The following is an 8800-nucleotide window of genomic DNA, read 5'->3' as shown; positions in this document are numbered from 1 at the left end:
GATCACAGAAACTGTTCATTTCGTTTAATTACTAGTACACGTTATTCTCGTGAAGCTAGCCAATTATAATCCTTCACCCCCTTCACCCCACCCCTACCCCACCCAAAGGAAGTAAGCTGAAGCTTTTCTATTATCTATTATATAGAAAAGTTGTGTGGTCGACCAATGGCAGAATTGTAATTACATCAATTATGCAAGGTCAAATTAGTAAGATGGATAAAAATAAAATGTTTTAGGTGTCCACTGCTTGCTCACTCCAGGTTTCCATTCCTACACAACTGACAGTAGCTCTAGAAACATCGGCCCTTTCATCTCTTTTCACAAAGAAATGCTCCTCCAATTTTTTGCTCGAATCTCTTCACCTTCTTAATTGGGTGGCAATTGATGACGGGATTCAGGCCTCTTTGGTTGTAGTTTCAGTTGAGTTCCAACTTCCCATTTATTAATTATATGATTTTTATAGTTCTTGAATGAAAGTTTCTCCCTAACGATGCCCTTTTGTCATTCTTGCCATGTCAGCTTAAAAATTATATGCCTATTTCTATTTCCCTTATTTCCATTTGGAATATCTATGTATTTGCTTCTGTATGTATGGGATTTTTATCTTGCAATTGTCTTTTGGGGTTTAATTATGATTTTCTTTTTCTTTGGGAGCTATTGAATTACATTTATTTTCAAAGTTTTTGTTTGTGTGTGTTTTTTCATCCGTTCCCAAAAATTTGCAGGGATGAGAGGGGTTTATCGAATTGGTTTCTCCTTAACATTTTGACGGCTCTTTAATTGCATCTAAATTATCAAAGTGAGGTTCTTGAATTGCTTTGGTAGCTCTTTCCTTTTGTCTTATTATTTTGTAATATCCATTTTTGAAGTATTTCCTCAAGGATTACTTATTGTTATTATCGGGTTTCTTATCTCCTTCTTGATTCTTGCCCCTTTATATAAGGGGAAACTTTAAGTCTAAGCTCTAAAGAACCAAAATATATGATGGAATTTCATTCTAAAGATTCACCCTTTACGGTAAGTTGCTTGTCATGTCTTTTACTTTTTGAAGCCCTCAGTTAAACTTTATATGCCTTTAAGATTCTGATGCTTTTACATATGACGTATTTTGGGGCCTAAAGCCAAATTTTAATGAGGGGCCTTAATGTTTTAATTTTTTTATTATTATTTGAAGTCAATTTTTCTAGCTTTTTTAGATGCGAAGTTACTAATAATTTTCTTATAATCAATTTCTCCTAATAAGTCTTTCTCAATTGACAATATAGCTAACCCATTTAATCTCTCTTGAAACATTGTTGATCTTAGGATCATATATATTTATAGGAGTTGAATTATTTATTTCATTCATAAGCATCAATGTATTATTTTGAGGATCTATTTCCGACTTGTCACTTACTTGTTCTTTTTCTACTTGAATATTATTAATTTTCGAATTATCTAACTCAACTGAATTACTAACTTGCTCATCTAGAGAACACTCTCCCAACTTTTCTGATTCAAGATTTTTATTATTCAATAAAAATTTGTCAAGAGCACCTTTTTGAGATTGTATTAGATTTTGAATTCTTCTTCTTTTCTTGAGTTTTTCATAACCAGATTCACACTTTCTATTTGACATACTTATCTTCTAATAATAATAAATAATCTAAAAATGCACTAAATAGCAAAATATTAAATTTTAAATGAGAAAATAATAAAAAGATAGAATAAATAGCAAAATATTAAATTTTAGATGAGAAAATAATAAAAGATAGAATAATAGAACCTGGTTCAAAAACGGATAGCTTGATATGAAATTAAATTTTCTGTTCGAGTATGCTTGTTGTAACTTGTAAGACTTGAATCATGAAAATAGAACAAACAAAACACTCCACTATTTCTTGAATCAATACACTGAACTCTGAAGTCTGAAGATCCAAAATAAAGCTTTGATCTTTGGCTATTGAAGAATGAAGAATGAAGAATGTAGTGTGATTAATGAACCGTTGAAAAATGGAGTAAAAACAAAATATAAAATATAATATAGTGGCATAGCTATTAGTGCACAATGCACACATTGTCTACTTGTCTTCACTTTGCTCAACAAAGTTTTGTGAGTAAGAACAAGGTATAACATATAATATAATGGCATAGCTATTAGTGCACACGTTGTCTGCTTGTGTTCACTTTGCTCAACAAAGTTTTGTTTGAGAAAGTTGTGGACTTGTGGTCCACTATCTCAAATTTGTGTTCAAACTTTCCGTTTCATTTTATATTTTTTTTAATTTATAAATATAATATAAATATAACCAAAAAATGGGGCCCCCATAAATGTGGGGCCTAAAGCAATTGCTTTACCCGCTTTATGGACGGGCCGCCCCTGCATATAATGTAAAAGAAGTTTTCGAAATAATTTGGACATGTTTGTGAAAATGATAACCAAACACGATCTTTTAGTCATAGAGGATCATCAAAGAGTTTCATTTCATTTGGATGAGTCATATGTATAAGACAAGAGTGGGTTGCTCTAGTGGTATGCACCCTCCACTTTCAACCAAGAGGTTGTGAGTTCGAGTCACCCCAAGAGCAAGGTGGGGAGTTCTTGGAGGGAGCGAGCCGATGGCCTATCGGAAATAGCCTCTCTACCCCAGGGTAGAGGTAAGGTCTGCATACACACTACTCTTTCCAGACCCCACTAGTGAGATTATACCGAGTTATTGTTGTTGTTGTTTGTTGAGTCAAATGTATATGTTTTGGTTATATTGGAGGTTGAGAGATTCTCTACCAGCAATATTTTAAAATGCAATGGCATGTTTATGTATGTCATGTAAGTTAGAATTCAAAGAAGATTCTATAGATACTCATATTAAGCAATTATAGCTAGATTCCTTTCATTTGATAGTAGAAATCGTTGTAAGCGAATCATTTCACTAGACCCAAGTGAGCCACATTTGATCTAAAAATACCTAAGCTTTTGATTATCTCAATTTTACTCGACATTTATTATTTTATTATTTCCTTATCAGCTTTGTCATGATAAGAAGAAATAATTATATAATCAAGATCATGAGACACAAGTTGAAGAACTTTTATTGGATATTTTGAAGTTGACAAGGAAGTTGTTGTCTTTAACGATTGAAGTTCAAGAACTAAATGTAGTTCAAGAACAGGTTAATCAACAAGTTCCAAAACCAAATTGAATAACAACCAAATCCAACACAAGGTGAGCAAGTTGTACAAGAACCTCTTAGAAGGTCTACATGAGAATGTCATGTACCAACAAGATTAAATCTAATGGTACAAGATGATGTATCAAATGAGGTTGATCATAATGATGATGACCCTAAGACCTATGAAGAGGCGACACAAGGTTCTTACAATGAAATATGGCAAATGGATGTGAAAATAACTTTCCTTAATGGTGAGCTAGAAGAGGATGTGTACATGACACAACCTAATAAAATTTGCAAGCTATAAAGATCCATTTATGGACTAAAGCAAGCTTCTCGAAGTTGGAATATTCGCTTTAACAAGACAATTGAAAAGTTCAATTTTGTTAGATGCGAAGAAGAACCTTGTGTGTACAAAAAGGTTAGTGGGAGCATAATTATATTCTTAGTACTGTGTGTTGATGATATATTTCTGTCACTATTGACCAAAGACGAAACTGTTCTTCTACGTTTGTGAAATTATTGTTATTCTTAATCATTTATTGCTATTTAGAGTCGTAATCACATGTAAATACACGATTAGAATTTAAATTGTTGGGCTCGTGCTATGCACGGGCAATACTCATCTAGTTTTAAGAGAAAATAAGAGAAAAATGTCTAAAGGTTGTGACCTCTTCTTTTTGAACTTATACTGTTACTACTATATTGAAAGGAACAGACCCACGTGTGATAAAATAAAAAGACCAAAAAAAAAAAAAAAACTTGGCTTATGATATAATTCATTACATATCAAAGTATTAACTTAGAATGCATGAACCATGAATCTCCAAATTTTATTTTTCCTAACGACATAAGAAAAATATATATAACTAAGTACGTATTTATTCAATCAAAAAAATCTTCTCAGTTTTAATTATACCTACAGTTATGAGTACATGTAATCTTAATTTTAAGCAAGTTTGATCGCAAATGATATTTCATTATAAATATAATTTTATTTGGACTTGCTCTAGCTATCTTCTTTTATTTTATCCTTTTTGTGCTACTTGCACCTTTTACTTGAAGGGGCGTAAGCACGTAATTTTTGACCCGCGCAACTTTTAAAAGTAGTATTTCAAAAATATTTGTTTATTTTTATTTTTAATAGGATTTCAGTCAACTTTTAGTTTTAATTGTAAAACATAAGTTTGAAAACACAAAAATAGTTTTATAACGTTTTTTTAGCTTATTAGTATTTTATAATATTTATAACATTTAAAAAAAATACCAAAAATATTTTCATTTTAACATATAGTTCATTTTAATAATGTATTCTTATTAACTAAGATTAGTTAGTATATTTTGGTAGTATTTTTATTTTTATTTTTATTCAATGAGAAAGAATTGAATTTGGGCCAATTGGGAGTTCATTTTCGGATTTTAGTGGCCCACCAAGATAAATGCCCATTCTTCCCAATCCCTTTTAGCCCAAATCCTTTTCCCACCCATCAAACCCCTCCCTTAATCATAACCATTGATTTACTTCCATCCAAGGGACAATACTCACTCTCCACTACCATATAAAAACCAAATTAACACCCAAAAACCCTAAGCTAATTCCCCCACTTCAGACACAAAAAAGGAACGGGCAGCCACATAAACACACAAATAGTAGAGAGGAACGAGAAGAAGAGGATTGTTTTTGGACAGAAATTTTGAGGGAAAAGTTTGAGAGAAGAAAGGTCCTTCTGATTCTTCCATCTTCAATTTTTTTTATTTTTCTTTTAAATCCAAAACACACACACACACACAAAAAGAAGATTTATGTTCGGATTTTTGTTTTTAATATGGGGTTTAGTTGAGTCGAGGTGTCGATTCGATCGTGACTGGTTGAGGTCCGTTCGTGGTTCGGTTCATGGTTCTGTTCAAATTTGACTACCATTCGAATTCCTGTACTCCGTTGTTGATTCGATTTTCGTTCCTGAATTCGATTGTAGTCGCACCATTTAACTGAATACACTGAAAAAAGCTTCATCTCAGGTTCATCCCTTTTCTCTTTTACTACCTCATGTTGGTGTTGATTTAAATATGATAAGGGTCGTGGTTAATTTGCTTGGTCTTTAATATTCCGATGAATAATTGTCACTCGGATCTGTTTGGATTTAAGTCAAAAGGATTAGAGTTTGGTCGATTTCATACTTGATAGTTAAGCTTAAGTGACTGATTCTTTGCTTGCAATTCCTAGAGTTTTGTTCGTTTTCCTGAAGTTGAGCATCTGCTCGTTTACTTTCAACTAAGTTGGATAGATTAGGTGGCCTTATTGATATCATTAAACTACTGAACCTATTTTGAGATATGAAAATTGAAATATTGATATGTTAGAATGCTCTCAAAATTCATCAAGCTGAAGCATGGGTGCTCGTGGCATTTTTCTAGCAAATTGTCTTATTTTTCCTTATTTGCCTTTTTTTTGGTTTAAATGAGAAATTTTGGAGTTTCCTTTGAAAATATTGATCTTTGCCTATTGTGCATGAAGTGAGCATGTAGAGTCTTTCCAGTATACTAGTCGGATCATTATTAGTTTAAGTCTGCTCAGTCTATGTTTCTTGCGTCGAGTGAAAAGGAAAGGTCTAGCTAGCAATTGTGTGCAATTTCAGCCGCCTTCTCATGCATGCTAAGTTCTTAGTTGCTTATAACATGTCATCATTCATGATTAAAACCAACAAACTAGTTTTTCTGTGATGTGAAGGCCATTGGGAATGTTTAAGTGGCTTAGGAGTTATTCGTGGAGTCTGAACTCACCATATCTACATGTATGATTAATTTGTTATTCCTCGATGCAAATTTGTTGTTGTGTAGTAGGTTGAGTTGAAAGCATGGCATCTCGTTTCTGATCTTCATCGTGTAACTCCTGAGAGTTTGTTTTTAGTTCTGTTGTTTGGTTGTTTCCTCCTAATCATCATGTTTGGAATTGTTTCTTCATGGAAAAAGTTTTCTGAATACATCTTTGATATGATACAATTTTCGTTCCCATAGGAACATTGGCGTGAGACATTGGATTTTTGAGCATGCAAGGTTGCTTTGTTAGTTGAGTAGGTGCAAATGTGTCATTGATTTATGGGATTGTGGTCTTATTTATGGGATGATTAGTGGGAAGTCACGGCTCTTATCATATTTGGATCCACCATTTGTCTCTTTTATTATTATTATTTGTGTTCTTCTTTAGTTTATATGTTCTAGATGCCTATTTTGATTTGGTTTGATAGTATTTGTTTGGATGATTGCTGAACTGTGGGAATGGGGAATGACCAAAGCCCATTAGTGATTAATTTGTTCACGTCCTTTGGGAATTGGGCTTGGTCTAATGCATGAAATAAGAAGTTTAAAAGGGAATGGGCATGAAATCTCTTTTAGTAAAAATACTCCATAATCACGGGCATTTTCACATACAATCACCGAATTAGAGATTACACAACTTATAAAAACTCATAGCTTGCTTTAGGCGCGATTAACAAATCATGGTGACTATGGGTATGGTTCCCGTGGCATGGTCATGATACGTAAACCCCGATTCGCGTGTGCGTTTCACGTGACTCGATCATAACTTAAAACAATAATAAAATAAATATGTTGTAAATTGTGGGTACGTTTCACGTGGCGCGATTCGAAATGTGTACAAAAATAAGCGAGTGCGCGACATCGCGACTTGTTCAAACAAATTCCATAAATATTAAAAGCGGTTAAAAAGTTAAAAATGCACAATAGGTTTTAAACATGTATTAAATCAGATAATTAGGCCAAGTATTAATAGTTGAGCGACCGTGCTAAAACCACGGAACTCGGGAGTGCCTCACGCCTTCTCCCGGGTTAACAAAATTCCTTACCCGGTCTTCTGGTTTTTGCAGACTTTAAAACAGAGTCAAATTTTTTCGATTTGAGATTTAAAATAAACCGGTGACATGAGACACCACAAATTATTTCAAGTGGCGACTCTGATTAAATAAATAATCTCATTTCGATTAATGTCATTTTAATTGGAAAAACTCCTTATCCCCTCGGAAAAGGGAAGTGTGACAAGGGGTTGTTGTGTAACAAGCGCATAATGTCCACTGGAACGCCCATGGATTTTATCATCAACTTGATGAATTAGTTTCAAGATATAAGGTTTTCCTATTATAACGGGTTGTTCAAAAGGATTCCCCGTTTCCATCAAATATTGTGCTTTTTCTTGGATATTCGGGCTCCAATAACACAATTCCGGGAGAAGTCGGTAGTTGGGCACTGGATCCTTCGGACCTCGAGAATGTTGATCAATTATGGACATGTTTAATTTTGTATTACCTATCTTGGGGAGATGTCAACATTTACACCCATATAATAATACTGGTATTGCAACTAAGATTTCCCCCTTATTAATGACAAGGAAAAAATGTAGAAAGATTAGACAGTACTGTTCCTGTTATTGCCCCAGAAGTTTCGCAATCCAGCTAATTCTGAACACGCTAGCCTTCTGTTTATATTACTAAGTCCATGACCTCTATAAATATATTGCACCGTCTTTGGCTCCGCTTCAACATAAAAAGACGTCTTTACTTAGAGCCATGAGAAGGAGAGTTTCTGATATTTTAGTATCCAATTGGAACTTTGTGTGGGCAATAAATATCACCATTTTCAAGTTGTTACAATTGCTAGGCTACTTCAATACAATATTAAAAGGGAGTTTATTCCCTTCACTCTTCTTCTCAGCAACTTTTAGTTTGTTGCTGCTGTTTCTTGCACTTGTTTTTGACATCGTTCGAAGCAGTTCAGATTCAAATGTTATTATTCACTTGAAGACCTGCAAAGGTTAGGACGTGGCATATGTTCGCATGCTTACCCAAATTGCTATATCGTTTATGATTGAAAAAATATAAACCCGATATTAATAATTATATATATATTCTCCACTTTTTATGGTTAAGAGTGTTGTTGTGAATGTACTTATGTATCATTTTAATTTATATGTTCCCAGCATACATAAATGTCTCTGTTTCTTGCATCGCCAGTTTTTTTGTCATTTTATTTTTATCCTTTTGACCCTGTAAGTTGTTAAAATGTAGTAGGAGTAAAATATAAACCGACATTATTTTTCAACCGTGCGTTCCCTTTAGCTTTGTATATTCGCTCTTCACTCGATTTCAACCAATCCCTTTAGCTTCCAGTGTTGTGGATACTAGATAATTTTTTGTTCTTGGTTCTTCTTTAACTTAGTGATATAAAACTTATGTACATCAACATGTGTAAAAGATTTTTCATATTATTATGTTATTTGTGTTAGGTGTTTGCCTTAATTTTTTTACCATATTTTATTTTCCTATCTCTTGAAGAAAATGACAACATATTTATCATAATTGGATTTTCCTTCTTGTAGCTAAATCTTCCATATTTGGCTAATCTTTTTTCTTGTAGGAAAATATATGGACTTCTATAAATTGAGGATCTTTCTTTCTTACTCAGCAGCATCCACGATGTAGCTATATAGGGTTTGTTAGTGTATCACTTGTGTTTGACTATTCGTGAGGTTGTTCTCTCGATATTTTGTACTCTCTTTTATATAGTGGATTGCTTATCTCCATCTGTGGACGTATGTCAAATTGACGGAACTACATTAAATGTTTGTGTTTTTTTTGGTA

At 33.3% G+C, this 8800-nt stretch overlaps 2 long non-coding RNA genes across 2 annotated transcripts; both read left to right on the top strand.

The window, feature by feature from the left end:
* The first annotated feature begins 252 nt into the window (after positions 1-252).
* LOC138899539 (uncharacterized) lies at positions 253-2144 on the top strand. Its single transcript, XR_011411224.1, has 2 exons — positions 253-799; positions 944-2144. It is a non-coding gene; the product is annotated as an uncharacterized lncRNA (long non-coding RNA).
* Positions 2145-4738: 2594 nt separating this feature from the next.
* LOC104089875 (uncharacterized) lies at positions 4739-8800 on the top strand. The gene is made up of 2 exons (XR_684820.4): positions 4739-5168; positions 8577-8800. It is a non-coding gene; the product is annotated as an uncharacterized lncRNA (long non-coding RNA).

This window comes from Nicotiana tomentosiformis, chromosome 1, assembly GCF_000390325.3.
Source record: "Nicotiana tomentosiformis chromosome 1, ASM39032v3, whole genome shotgun sequence".
Classification (NCBI taxonomy): Eukaryota; Viridiplantae; Streptophyta; class Magnoliopsida; order Solanales; family Solanaceae; genus Nicotiana; species Nicotiana tomentosiformis.
This window is presented reverse-complemented; position numbering and strand designations above follow the sequence as displayed.